The sequence below is a fragment of the Ambystoma mexicanum genome, chromosome 6p (genome assembly GCF_040938575.1).
Source record: "Ambystoma mexicanum isolate Mex_15411 chromosome 6p, UKY_AmexF1_1, whole genome shotgun sequence".
NCBI lineage: Eukaryota > Metazoa > Chordata > Amphibia > Caudata > Ambystomatidae > Ambystoma > Ambystoma mexicanum.
The window spans coordinates 1423268159-1423281650 of NC_090935.1; the positions used below are offsets into that span (position 1 = coordinate 1423268159).

The 13492-nt window shown below is 47.4% G+C and overlaps 1 protein-coding gene across 8 annotated transcripts in view; it reads left to right on the forward strand.

Moving 5' to 3' along the window:
- Positions 1 to 13492, forward strand: part of TMEM150C (transmembrane protein 150C) — a 576836-nt gene that overhangs the window by 340939 nt on the left and 222405 nt on the right. The gene's annotated exons all lie outside the window — the stretch shown is intronic.

The window sequence follows — 13492 nt, forward strand, 5'->3', positions numbered from 1 at the left end:
GAAATGTTGAAAGGAGCTGGTGCGGACAACCCCGAGGACTACCTATCCCGCCACCCCTGATTGGCCACCATCCAAGAGAAAGAACATGCCGTTGAAACAGAGGAGCATGTATGCCATGTGGTATTTTGCACCCGGCCGAAGGCGATGACTCTACAGCAAATAGCAGAAGAAACCGAGACAGATGCCTGCCTGCAACACATGAAACACACCAATCAGTGTGGGGATTGGAAAAACTTCCTATCAGCAGTGGCACATCGCACTGCAGCAGCACAAGAGAAGTTACAAGCCATGTTTGGAATCTGACATGAACACATTGTGTCTGTAGAAGGAGTCCTACTGAAAGGACACCAAATTGTTCTGTCAAAGACGCTAGACGAGAGGGCCCTACGACTGGCACATGAAGGACACCAAGGCATTGTAAAATCCCAGGCTTATCTGAAATCCAGAGTGTGGATGTCGACAATACATAACGGGGTAACTGAATTGGTAGAGACCTGTGCAGCGTGTCAGTCCTTGGGGAGACAAATAGTGCCTGAACCTATCACAAGTGCACCCAGACGCAACACGAGATGGGAATCAGTTAGTGTAGACTTCTGCACCATTGCCGGAGAAGGATACCTGTTTGTCCTGATTGACGAGTTCAGCAGATAACAAGAAGTCGAGCACATCAAGTCCACCTACGCATTATCTGTTATAACTGCATTAGAAAAAGTATTTACTTCACCATACATGGCATGCCACAGAAGATGAAGAGCGACAATGGGCCCCCATTTACCAGCCACAAACTACGGCAGTTCCTGACCAACCTCAACATCAAACACTGAAAAATCCCCCCATGCTGGCCACAAGCCGAAAGATTCATGGGGTACCTTAACAAGATCGTAAGGATTGCGAAAGACCACAACAACCGTGGTTGCCTGCCATGTACCGTTTTCCCCAGTCACACAGGCAGACCCTGCACACCTCCACAAGACTCAGCCCAGCTGCATTGATGTTTGGGGTGCCTATCCAGGCTGACCTACCACTTCACTCGAACTGGATAGCCCCGGATCCTGACTCCGCTCATCGAAGAGAGGAGAGAAAAATGGAACGGCAAAGAGAGGCAGGCCCATCGAGCACAGAACAGAGAACTACAAGCTGGGGACAGAGTGCTATTGAATAACAGGACACCCCCAAAGAAGATGACGCTGTCATATAAATCCTGCTCCTGGACAGTGCTTAATTTCAACCAGAGCATGGTTACCACCACCAGAAGGCATGAAGTGGTAACACAGAACATATCCCACTTCCGCGAGGTACCCTCAACACACTGGAAAGAACAGCCTGCACTTGAGGCAGAAGGAACTGACCCACCAGATTCACCTGGAGGACACCCTGGAACAAGCAACACCACCCCCGGCAAGAGGAGGTGCCAACGCCGCCAGCCCCCAGCTACGACCACAGCGAAAGCCAGAATGATGCAGAGCCCCAGCGGAGAGCAAACACCAGATATGGACTCCGAGAAAAGCCTCAACCATCGACCCGACTACGTGGGTACGTCCATCACGGGATTTATCACTGAAGAACACGAGGACGTGAGACCCTGTCCAGTGTGTGAAAGGACATACAGACACTCCGATGTGAGTACAATACATTTGTGTTCAAAAGATCTACGTTTTAGAGGAATGTGATGTCAGTGGACGGCCAGAGTCACGTGAGTGAGGGGGAGCCCACCTCACGTGACGAGGAACATGATGAAGTCAATAAAGAAGGGCATTCCTGGGAACGGGATTACCCAGTGACACCGACTCCTGGCTGTTTGTGGTTTCTCTGAGCTCAGCATAACTGTGCAAGCGTGAGTGTGTGAGCAACATCCCGACCTCCCCGTATGCTACCAGAGGTCGGAACAAACACCATCACAATGTGATCGATTATGGATGAAGACATTCTATTTTTGAAGGTATATCGCAGGACAAAAAATATGCTATCTTGAAAACAAATGGTACGGCCAAAGAAAGAGGGCCAATGCAATGTAGAATCATAATGATATCATTGAGTGAGGGGTATCAACTAATTTATATTCAACTCATTTATATATGTATAGCAAGCTTGCCTGCTGCTTGCACGTGCTTCACTTGTGATAAATTGACCCATTGTAAATGTCAGCTCTGGGATTATGGCTCTATTGTATATATGGGAGGGGGGGCTGATATCCCTGTGCTAAAGTATTACATTACTCATTAATGTCATCAGCCTTACTTTAAGTTAATGGAGAGATACACATGGAAGTATTCCTCTTGTAGACTGTAAATGGGAAATGCTGACATCTTAAAATGGTTGTGAAACTCAGATAATATTAGCAGAGGTAATTCCGATTACACACAGGCAAGAATTGGCAACCTTTTACAACAATCATAATGTGAACACGGCAAAAATCCTTAAAGAGCTGGCAGAGCATACACCACTGTCTGAGTGTGGAGAATCAAATATTCCAATGCATCTCCTCATTAAGCCCTATGTTATGGTTATTGGTTAGAAAAATTAGTCTTTGTTCCCACAGTTGTAAAGTTGTTATATCCCTGCTTTTAAGTAGGACAGTCCAAAAATGTCATCTGCTGTGTGTTTAGCTTCTAGTAAGTGAGACACTAGAGGAGCGTTGACGTTTTTGGTCTGTATACAATTTCTGTGCTCTGAAATACGGGTCCGCCCTTTTCTGGTTGTCATGCCTATGTAGCTTTTGAGGCACGGACACGGTATGCAATATATTACCATAGCTTTGTATTTATTTGTATGTATTGAGCATTTGTTAGGCGCCTATACAACAGAATTGTGTTTCCAGGCGCCGCAAGGCAAAATGGGGAAGGAACAAGGGGAGTAAATAATCATTTGAATAGTTGAGTTGCAATTAGACTGTGTTGGTCCGATGGGTCTTTTAAACCAATGTCAATGGTTTTAGTACATTTAGTGTACTTGCATGACATGCAATTACCGCATCACACATGTCCAGAAGGTGGTGGCAGTCCCCATGTTTCTGGAAGAGTGAGTTCTCTGCTGGTAGATTGTCTTTTAACGTTAGATCTAACTATCATATCTTTTTAGGTTCCGGCTCCTTTTATACGCAAACTTGGGAAGAGGCATCGCAAGGGGTCCATTCTTTAGATGTTGCTGGTGTTTATTAATACTTATTTGAATTTTGTAAGATAGATTGCAATAAGTGGATACACAGACCAATCTTTCCTCTTGGTCATCCCTGGATTGTTGCTGTAATTACACGTCCCTAGGAATGTTAGTGGCTCTTTTCCTGGCTGGTCTTATACCTTTTTTAGGATATCTCTTGGTCTGTTGTTTTTTAGTATTCTTTTTGCTGCATTTTCAAAATCTGTCATTTTAGAGCTGTTGCTGCGGAGCCGAATGAACCTGAAAGACAAGTTTTCACGTTGCGTTTTTGGGTGGAGACGATAAAAATGTGTAACGTGTTGGTCTCAGTAGGTTTACTAAATGGTGTTACGTTTAATACATGGTCTTCACAAAAGATGCTCACATCCGAAAATGATAGGGCAGATGCACTTTTTACATATGTGAAGCAAAGATGTTGATTCAAACTATTTAACCATCTCATGAATTCAGTTATTAGCAATCCCAGAGCTTCCCTGATCCCCCCTCAAGCCAACTCTAGTAGGTTTTGGTCTCAAGACGTCTAGGTTCCCAAGGACAGGTGAGAAAGGGCCCGGCTTGGCTTAATCCCCCAATGTCTGTGTGCCTTGCCCAATAGAACAATTACGATTTTGTTGACTCTAGTGTAGGGCCTTCCAAAGCCAGATTTTGCCTGCTAATGAGTAATAGCGAAGATATGGGAAAGTTAGCTGCAATCTGCTCTAAATGCGGCCATCCAGAACGTTTGTACTCTGGATGCCATTTGTAGATCTAAACCAGAGTTGTCCAACTCCAGGCCTCGAGGGCCGCAAATCCGTAATGTTTTCAGGATATTCCTCATTAATATTCATGAGAAAAAAATTGCATGCATTTAGAAACATTGTATGCAAATTTATCTCATGGATATTATGACGGGCCAATGTTGTGGCCCTGTCGCGGGAGCCCACCCAACCCAACACAGTGCCTGAGTACAGACAAGTCCCATCTCTCCTTAGCTGTAGAGAGGACAGCCTCCAAGCCGTGGGGCCAGCGAGAGCCCTGCCGGATCCAGAGAGAAGCAAGAGAATGCAGCGGCATCCCATCCCTGTCAAGGGGTGCCCCCAAAATGCCACAACACCGACCACAGGACGTGGCAAGGATAGACTGCTGGAGCGTGCACACACAGGGAAGCCATTCTAATCCACCAGAGATTATTTACCAAAAGGCCTTTTCCTCCACTATGCCACCAGGGATGCAATTATTATTTTTAAATTCTCAGCAGACCTTGAACAATGCAGCATCCCAGGTCCCAAACAAGGTCCACATTGAAAAAGGGATGGGGCTTATCTGCCCTTTTAGGCACTCCCATGGCCTTCTCTGTGTCATCCCATTGAGTCTGGTAACTGATTGGACAGGGTAAGTATCCAATCCTTTGAGGCAGTGAGGTATTTAAGGAGGTGTGTGTAAGTGTGGGTTAGTTGGGTGAGGTCAGGAGGCGGTGGAGGATGCCCGAGAGACCAGTGGTGGTGAGCACAAAAGGAGTGCGGAGGCTATTATAAGCAGGGTCTGTGGAGGGTTTGTGTGTGTGAGAGAGAGGAAGAGTGTGAGTAGTAGAGGTAGAGTAGGAGTAATGGAGTGGGGTAGTAGTAGTGGCAAAGGTAGTAGTAGTAGTTGGGAGTGGGAGTAAAGATAGTAGGTGGCGGGAGTAGCGAGTGAAGGAAATAAGTGGTAGAGTGGTAGTCACTAGTAGAGGGATGAGCAGCACATATATCCCTGAGTGTCTTGGAGAAGTAAAGGTAGTAAAGGGACAGTGGTAGTAGCGGAATAGGAACAGTAGTAGAGGGAGAGTGCGAAGAGCGATAGTGAGTGGGAGAACAGGAGTAGCTATTGGCATAGAGTGAAACAGAAATTGCAGAAAAAAATCTGATCGTAAAATATGGAGGGAGGTGGGGAAGGGCATATAAGGTATAGGGGGTGGGAGGATAAGGAACAAATAAAAGTGGAGGGAGCCATGGGGGCGGACAACCCACCTAAGTATAAAAAAGACAACATTCAATTTTTTTGGTCAAAAGATTTCAGCAAAAACTCTGCCGAAAAAAATAGGGGATGAATAAACATACAACCGTGAGGAAGTGGAGTGAGAGGAAGGAGTGAGAGGAAGGAGTGAGAGGAAGGAGTGAGAGGAAGGAGTGAGGGGAAGGAGTGAAAAGACTATAGCAGGGATAGAAGGATAGTTGAAAGGGCGAGCGATGGTAAGATCCGTAGTAGAAAGGGCAGCAGGATCGAAGGGGAAGGGATGTGGTGGGAAGTTAGAATGAAAGATTGAAGGGAAAGTGATGTGTTGGGAGGAGAAAAGTCTGAAAGATCAGTATAGCAAAGGGTCAGGTACGCAAGGGTGTGAAAGGAGTAAGTATGACACTGGGCGAAAGAAGACACCATTCATTACTCCGCAAAGATTACTAAGCACGCTAGATTAGGGAAAGCCTAGAAGATCCCTAGGGAGATAGATATCCATTGTCTTATGGAAAACATCTGTAGTCCGAATCAGAGAAGATCATAGGTTGCACTGATCAACATCTACTAACACCCCCATTAGGGACGCCTGGGATAGGGAGGAGGGGATAAGGTCTGGGACATTGAGACAGAGAGGGACGCCCTAGCACCAAATCTCCCAAGAGGACCCGGTTGGTCATAAAGAACCTTGAAAACGGAAGCCATTCTAACCCTTTGCATTTTAATAAGCATCCTTGAATTCGCTATCTTAGTCAGTGTGGTTCTTTGTGTCGGTACACCCTGCCAGAGTATTGAGCGGTATCCTGAAAATCTGACATGGATCCGGCTCTCAAGGCCTGCAGTTGAACAACCCCCATCTGTGAGGCCAGGAGATACCTCCATACATTTGGTCCCTCCAAGCCACCCAATGCCGCTAGCAGAAGAGAACTTTGCGGTTGTCTCGAGGAGCTCTAATCCCAGATAAAGCTGAATATTTTCTTCTGGATGTTTGGGAGAGAAGATTTGGGTATCTGGATGGGGAGACTACTCAAGGTATATGAAGGTTTCGGGATGATATTCACCTTTACGGAATTAATCCTACCTTCCAGGATATCTCTAGGGGCAGTCACTTGGTGAGGTCTGTGATTAACTCTTTCTAGAGTAGTGATATATTATATTTAAATAGGTCTTTCCCATGAGGAGCAAGCGTTTTGCCCAAGTGACGTGTATGATCATGTTGGGGATCATTTATCTTTCAACTGTCAGATCGCTTCATCAGGTTCTGATACATTGAGGCCTTGGGATTTGCTTTGATGTAGTATGTAGCCAGCTGTTTTGCTAAACTTCTTGTGTTCCCATATTGCTGGGGGAAGGGATCTCAGTATTTTATGAGGAATAGAAGGACGTCATCGGCACAGTGGGATATTTTAGGGGTGGAAAGTCCCTCAGAGATACCTTGAATACTTGTGAATCCGATGTTACAGGCGAGGGGCTCCATGGTGAGCACAAAAAGTAGGGGAGACCTGGGGGCCTCCCTGTAACGTACCCTTGGCCATAACTATTGGTTTTGTGACATGGTTATTCAAGCTTATACTCGTGAAGGGTGATGACATTGTGGCTTATATCCAGGCTCTAAAATTGGGTTGGAATCTGAAGGCCATAATAGTTTGCTAGATGAAATCCCAATCCAGCCGTTCAACTGCCTTGTTGTCTAGTGCCAGCAGGGAAAACTTTGGTTGTTCTGTGTACCTATTTCAATTAAGTATATTCCTGTCTTGGGTTGCTCGGTCTGTGATAAAGCCCGATTGGTCCAGTTTTATGAGAAAAGGGGGGACTTGTGAAAGTCCTTTAGCTAGGATTTTCCTGTACATTTTAGTGTAGTTGTTAAGAAAGGGGATCGGTTTGTAGGAGTAGCATTCTCAATACGGTTTCCCAGGCTTAAGTACTAAGACTGTTGGTGATACCGCCATTGTCTGAGTCACCATGGAGGACAAAAAGGAGTTAAATAAATCAGTCAAATATTAGCTGTTTTTAACCCCTACACATTCGGGGCAACGAGATGGATGGAGAACAATGCCTCAAAGTCCGCCTGGGATGGCATGGGTGAGGTAAGGGGCGAGTGGAAATGCAAGCCTCACCTGATGAAGAATTTCCACAATCTTTGGGTGCCACAGAGACAAAAATAATACACTATCCCAATTGCAACAGAACTCTCAAAAACATTTTGTAATAAATCATAAACATTAAGTTTGCATGGTTGACCAGAGAAACTGCATATGGGGCAATCTTTGGGGTGCAACCTATTCTGTATTTGAAGCTTAATAATTGAAGTCGGGTGCATGTTGTTAGAACATATCACAGCCAGAAGATAGATTGTGTACGCACTCAAGTATGTCTGTTAATTCATGAAGAGGCCCTTACTTTAAGTGGAGCGGGTTTTCTTGCCTATGACCATTTTTCGGAACCCTTCTGGGGACTGTGATGGCGGGAGGCTGGCGGGGGACCCAGACGTCCTCTTGTTTCTGTCTTGCAGCCAGGGAACCACTGTTCTAAAGATGCGACTCTTCCTCATTGTGGAAGGGGCCAGATCTTCAAAAGGCTACACCTTGATGTCTTTGAAAAGCAGCTCTGAAGGGGACCTTTATAGCTTAGAAATTGCCTTTTTACCTTTATAGTAGTGAATCCTGGTGAGGACGTTTGGGGTCAGATTGTTAGATTTTTGAAAGGCAGAATACACTCTGTAAGTTGGATTCAGGACTATGTGGTCCTCATCGGGGAACGAGAGGATATTTTTGAAAAGGCCCTGAATAAAGTCCTCACATTCTGAGTCCAGAATCCATGATGGTTGTAACGCTCACCTGATTCCCGTAGAGGCGCCGGTCTTGACTGGGCGTATATCGTATCTGCAAAGGTGATGTGTAACACACGGCTGGCTCTTTGGGCTGGACCTCTGTGCACTGTATGTCTGACTTGAAGGGTAAGATGTCTGCAGATAGAAAATATGGGATTAAGGAACTGGGTTATTGAATGTCTCTCTCTTCTTCCCTTTCTCTTCTCCTGTAGAACCCCAAAGGTTAACGCTCTCACCTTAGGTAAGTGAACGCCGTGCTCTCCATCTGCCTCGGGGCTCGGTGCTGTAACCAGTTTCTTCACTGGATAAGGGGAGCAGGCCTCTTGACTTCAGAGGACTGCTGTCCGTTGTTTACTGCACGAACGGTAAGTTTCGAGTAATTCTAATGTCTTTAAAGTCTTTAGTAATGATGTTTTTTGTTTTGCAGGGTTCCGGCGATGGCGGATGACGGGCTGAAGTGAGTTGAAGATGGAGCCCGTGTGATGAATAGAAGCGCCTGGAAGCACGTAAGTAAGCGCTTGTTGCCTGCTTCACGATGCGCTCTGTCTTTTTATTTTGCAGGTACAAGTTCGGAGCGGCTGCAGGGTGCCGGAATACCCACTGGGTTAGATGTGGAAAGGAGTAATGGCACGTGAGTATTAAAGTTCCCCAATGTCTTTAAACGCACCTTGTTTTGTCTTTCAGATGCGGGATGCAGCGCCGAAGGCCTCCGGAGCGTGCGAAGAGTTGGTAAGCTTTTGTCTTTCAGATGCCGGAATGCAGTGTGAAGACCTCCGGAGCGCACGAAGAGTAGGTAAGCCTTTGTCTTTCAGATGCCGGAATGCAGCGCGAGGCGTTGGTGACAGCCGATGGACCAGGTAAGTGAAGAGCTGTCACTGAAGACCGTAATGCTAACCTGTTCTTTCTTGTCTTTATAGGTGTTGCTGAAGACTGGATTCAGGATGGTAAGCCTTTTTCCTTAGGCCCAGGATCAGATGCAGAAGACACGATGAGCGTTGTGCTGCAGAGGATGCAGAATAACGCAAAGCAAGATTCATCCATCGGGTGTGGTTTAAATAGCCTCCTGTAGTGCTTAGGTGTCTCCTTCCACAGCCACGCCTAGGTAAGAAAAGAGTTCCTGCTTTCCAGAAGAGTTCCAGTGTTCTGAATCTAGGGAGTGGCTCCTGCCCCACCCAACAGGAAAAGTAGTTCCAAACAGAAGAGGATCAGAGGCTCAACTGGCAGGCAAGTAAGCAGCATGGTCTGCTGCAGGTAAGTCCACCCAAGCATTATGAGCCCGGCGCTTCCAGCGCTGGGACTGGGCATATTTATGAGCCTGGTGCCACTGGCGCCAGGACTGGGTCCAAAAGGTCCCAATTGGGACTGGTTGGCACTCGGAACCTGGGTTATGGATCTGCTTCCAAGGGAGTTGGGAAAACCCTGACCTTTTGGAAGCAGAGATCATGACAATGGTATCCCTCTGATACAGATGTTGTTCCTCCTAGACTGGTTCTCCATGTCCTCCTGCTCGGTGAGGAGTTGCCCCTTAAAGGCTTCTAGGGACACTATCCTTTGGGCCGTTCTGCCAGGTCATATACTGTTACCTGTCAAGTTCTCCAGATTGTTGACACATTTCTTCAGACCCAAGACCTGTTTGTCCACATTTGCGATCTTCTGGCTGAGTTCCGCCATGATGGAATGGATCTCATTCTTTAGGTCTTGTAGCACGGTCTGGAGGTCTAGTTTGGTGGCTGGCATGTCCAAGACCTACCAATCCATGGATATAGTGCTGGTTCTATGGGACGCTCTTGTTTGAGGGGCCTTGTAGCTCTCTGTGGAAGCCCGACGTGATAGTCTGCAGGGTTTTTTGCAACCCTCATCGGGGGTGGGTGGGGCGTTATGATCAGTCTGGTGGGTCGGCTAACATGAGCCAGACTGATCAAATCAGGCTGAGCCAAGTCCCTCAGAGATCATGTGCCAGTGGACTATCCTGGCCAAACCCGCTTTCAGTGTATTTATGGTGGGAAAATGAAGGACTTGAATGGGCCCTGCGGGTTCCAGATCCCCTGGCTCCTGTGATCTCGCTAGGGGAGCCTGCAGGCACTTCTGCAGTGCCACCGACAGGCATGAACTTAAGCTCCCAACAACAGAGCAGCAAGGGCAAAAGACTGCCTTAATGCAAGACCCTCACTGCAGGGTTGGATGATTTTGCTGGGGCCTGCTGTATTCGTGGCCCTCCGCCCAGGCATGAGACATGGCTACCAGTGCCGGAGAAGGAGCTGGCGTGGCTCCAGGCACACCGATGGGTGGGTGCTACCAAAGGTTCAGGTCCTCGCCAAGCTATGAGATAAGTGTGCAGAGGGCCGACCCGCCCCTTTGGCCTCTCCCTCTTTCCACAGCACAAGTCGAGCTCCCATGTGGCACCCCACTCACCAGCCTATTCTCAGGCCCGCGACTCCAGCTCCACCACGACCCATGCCCTTGCTGCGTGCCAGGACACACTGCGGTCCTGGGAATTTATGGTTGGGTAGACAAGCGCGTCAGGCCACTGTAGAGGCATGAATCGGCTGCTGGGGAGGTTTGAAGGTGGTTTGGTGTGGGGTCCACGTTGTCCTTTGGGCACACCCCACAGAGCTTTTTTTCTTTGAGCCACCATGCTCGTCACTTGGCTACACCCCCCCCCCCCCCCATTAACTTCTTACATACAGGTGGTAGGGCAAAATGGTGGGGACATCCAGGAAAATACCTATAGATCACTTGGGTGCTCCCGCATGGGAAAGGAGGTTCTTCTTCGGGACAGCCTTGAAGGCTGATAAAGTTCAGGTAGACCTTAGGTTCATGATTAGGGAGATCCAGTGTTTGGGAAAATACAGGAAAAGAGGCCAAATTGAGTAGGGGGAATAGGGAGAGTGGGGAACAGAATGGTTGAGGAAGGCTTGTGATCTGTGCCAGTAGTGATACTGGGTCCAGTGGTGGACCCCCAACATATCGTTGGGATTACTTGGTCATCAGTAATAGGTCAGCAGGCTGGAGTTGGTTGACTTTAAAATGTGGTTGACCTGTCTGCCTGAGATTTTATGGGGGAGGGAGGGCAGTTCATTTATCGACCAATAGGGGTTGCTGAATATGTAAGGAATCATAGACAAATGACCACTTTGATGGGAGGGTACAGTTGAGGTTGATAAAAAGATCCAGTTATCATCTGCTGGTGATCATTAGACATAGAACCATGAGTAGTGAGAGAATGCGTTTGCCATGTATAGAGGCACAAATCCTTGAATGGCTTTGTAGACAAGAAGTCCAGAATGAATTTAAAGAGGGAATAATTGTGCCAGGTGTGATGTATCGAGGCTCTTCATCCCTTCGCCCAAAGGAGGAGCCCCCCACTTTGAGGTTAGGGAGGTGAGCCCGCTCAGCAAGACCCTCCCCAGTGGTCTGGGCAAGTGGGACCTCACTGGGAGTGACTCTCCCTTAGGGGACAAGGACTCTCGTTCCCATGAGGAACTCCCTAGACCAAGCACCATTTCAGCATATATGGGACTGCCTTCTATGAAGAATAATGTGTCCTCCTTATGTCTGGCTATTAATTTGCAGTGATGAAGCGAACCACTCATCAAAAGGAAAAGATGGTTCTTTAAGAAGAGATGTGTATTTAACGTGGATGAGTGGATTATGAGAGCAAGTGTATGGTGCGCAGGGGTAGACCCCTGACGTAAGCGCACCTTGGAGTGGTGGAGCAGAAGCATGCCACAGAGCCTGTGACTTTTGGAAAGGCAAGGAACACCAATTTGAGACACCGGAGGGTTGGCGAGTCCAGCAACAGGGGAACTATCAGCAGAAGGAGAATTCATGATTTTAATTATTTGTTCTCTGAGAAAATTGATCAGATTGGACTAAATATTGAGGCTCAGACTGTCTCTCTGCAAATTGGCCCTCACAATGATTGAGATTGATCATAGTAAAAATACACCAGAATTCTCTTTCTCACCAGTGACTGAAGAAATTGTTGAGAAACTGATAGAAAATCTTATGCCAACAAATCACTCCTATGGACCCCATCCCGGCCTACCTAGCCAAACACGTGAAGGTGCTTAGTCAGCCTTTACAAGGGTTTGTTAATGCCTCGTTACTTTAAGACATCCTACCTTACTCCACTGCTAAAGAAGCCGTTTTTGGATCATAAAGTTCTATCAAACTATCGCCCTACTGCTGGGCTTCTTTGGCCTTCAAAGATATTGGAGAAAATTGTCACTTGTCAGCTGCAGACTTACTTGGAAGATAACATTTTGGATATATATCAATCAGGCTTTAGGCCAGGTCACAGTACCGAGACGGCCTGGGTGACAGTCTGGGGCGACCTCCTCGAACCTGCGGGTGAGTTTAGCATGCTTGTCATGCTTGACCTGTCTGCAGCATTCAAAACAGTCGACTTTAATATACTTTTAATATCTCTCTTTTCGGCTGGTACCTCTCTTTGGAACAGCTTCCCTGCCCCTCTCAGATTTGAGCCGGACCTCCTTAAGTTCTGAACCTCTCAAAGCACTGCTTTTCTCAACCTCTTTCACCCTCTCCCTTCCCTGCTAATCACCCCACCATTGCTGAGACTGGTGGCCTGGTCCTTCATGAATCTCACAGGTTACCAGGCCCTCTACCCAGTTGACACCAGCACCCACCTTCCCTTCTCTGCACTGCCCTTGCAGGCCCCTGCTTGGCAGCTGTGCATCCCACTCTGGGGTTTCCCCCATCCTAGTACTTAGTCAGTGGCCTCCTCCCTTGGCTCCCCTTGTCACTTCCCTCCTGCCCTCCCACCAGCACTTGTCCATACCTCACTCCCTCCCCTCTCCCTATCTCCTGCACTTCTCTTCACTGCACTTGCATGTCCAGATCTCACAAGGCCTAGTAGAATCAGGATTGTATATTCACTGTGTTTTGCCGCTGTGTTATTTACTCCCCTTGCTCCCTGCCCACTTTGTCTTGTGGTGCCTGGAAATACCATTCTGTTGTATAGGAGCCTAACAAAGGCTCAATAAACAAATAAGAGGGTAATCCCTTTAGCGATGAGGAAAGATGGGCCTTTTTCTTGTAGTTTCAATAAAAGAAACCTTAAAATGTCCTTAACGTGTTCACCTCCTACTCCTTCCGAATGCCCACAATGGATATCACCCTCACATGGAGATGGTGCACAAAGGCTGATGAGGACCAACGGAGGTCAAAAACCATGCAGGTAGCCAAACTAAGCATCTTGTCAAGTAAAGGGAAGGAGTCACGATGGAGTCCCATGAGGAGGATGGAGCAGTAATCTGGCTTGCTAAGGACAACAATGCAGACAAGTCTTGGCAGAGTGAAAGGTGAGGTGGGGCAGATTTTACAGGTGTTCAGGAGGTTGAGTCTGGCAGTCGTAGTGGTAGAGGTGATGAATGGTTGTAGCTTCAGATATCTTTCAAAGAGGAACGCCAAGTTGCTAACCATTGGGGATGGGGTCAGGATGTCTGGGGGGAAAAAGGATAGAAGAGGGGATGAGACGCAGGGTGTTAGAAAAGCCATTTGGCAGATCACCTT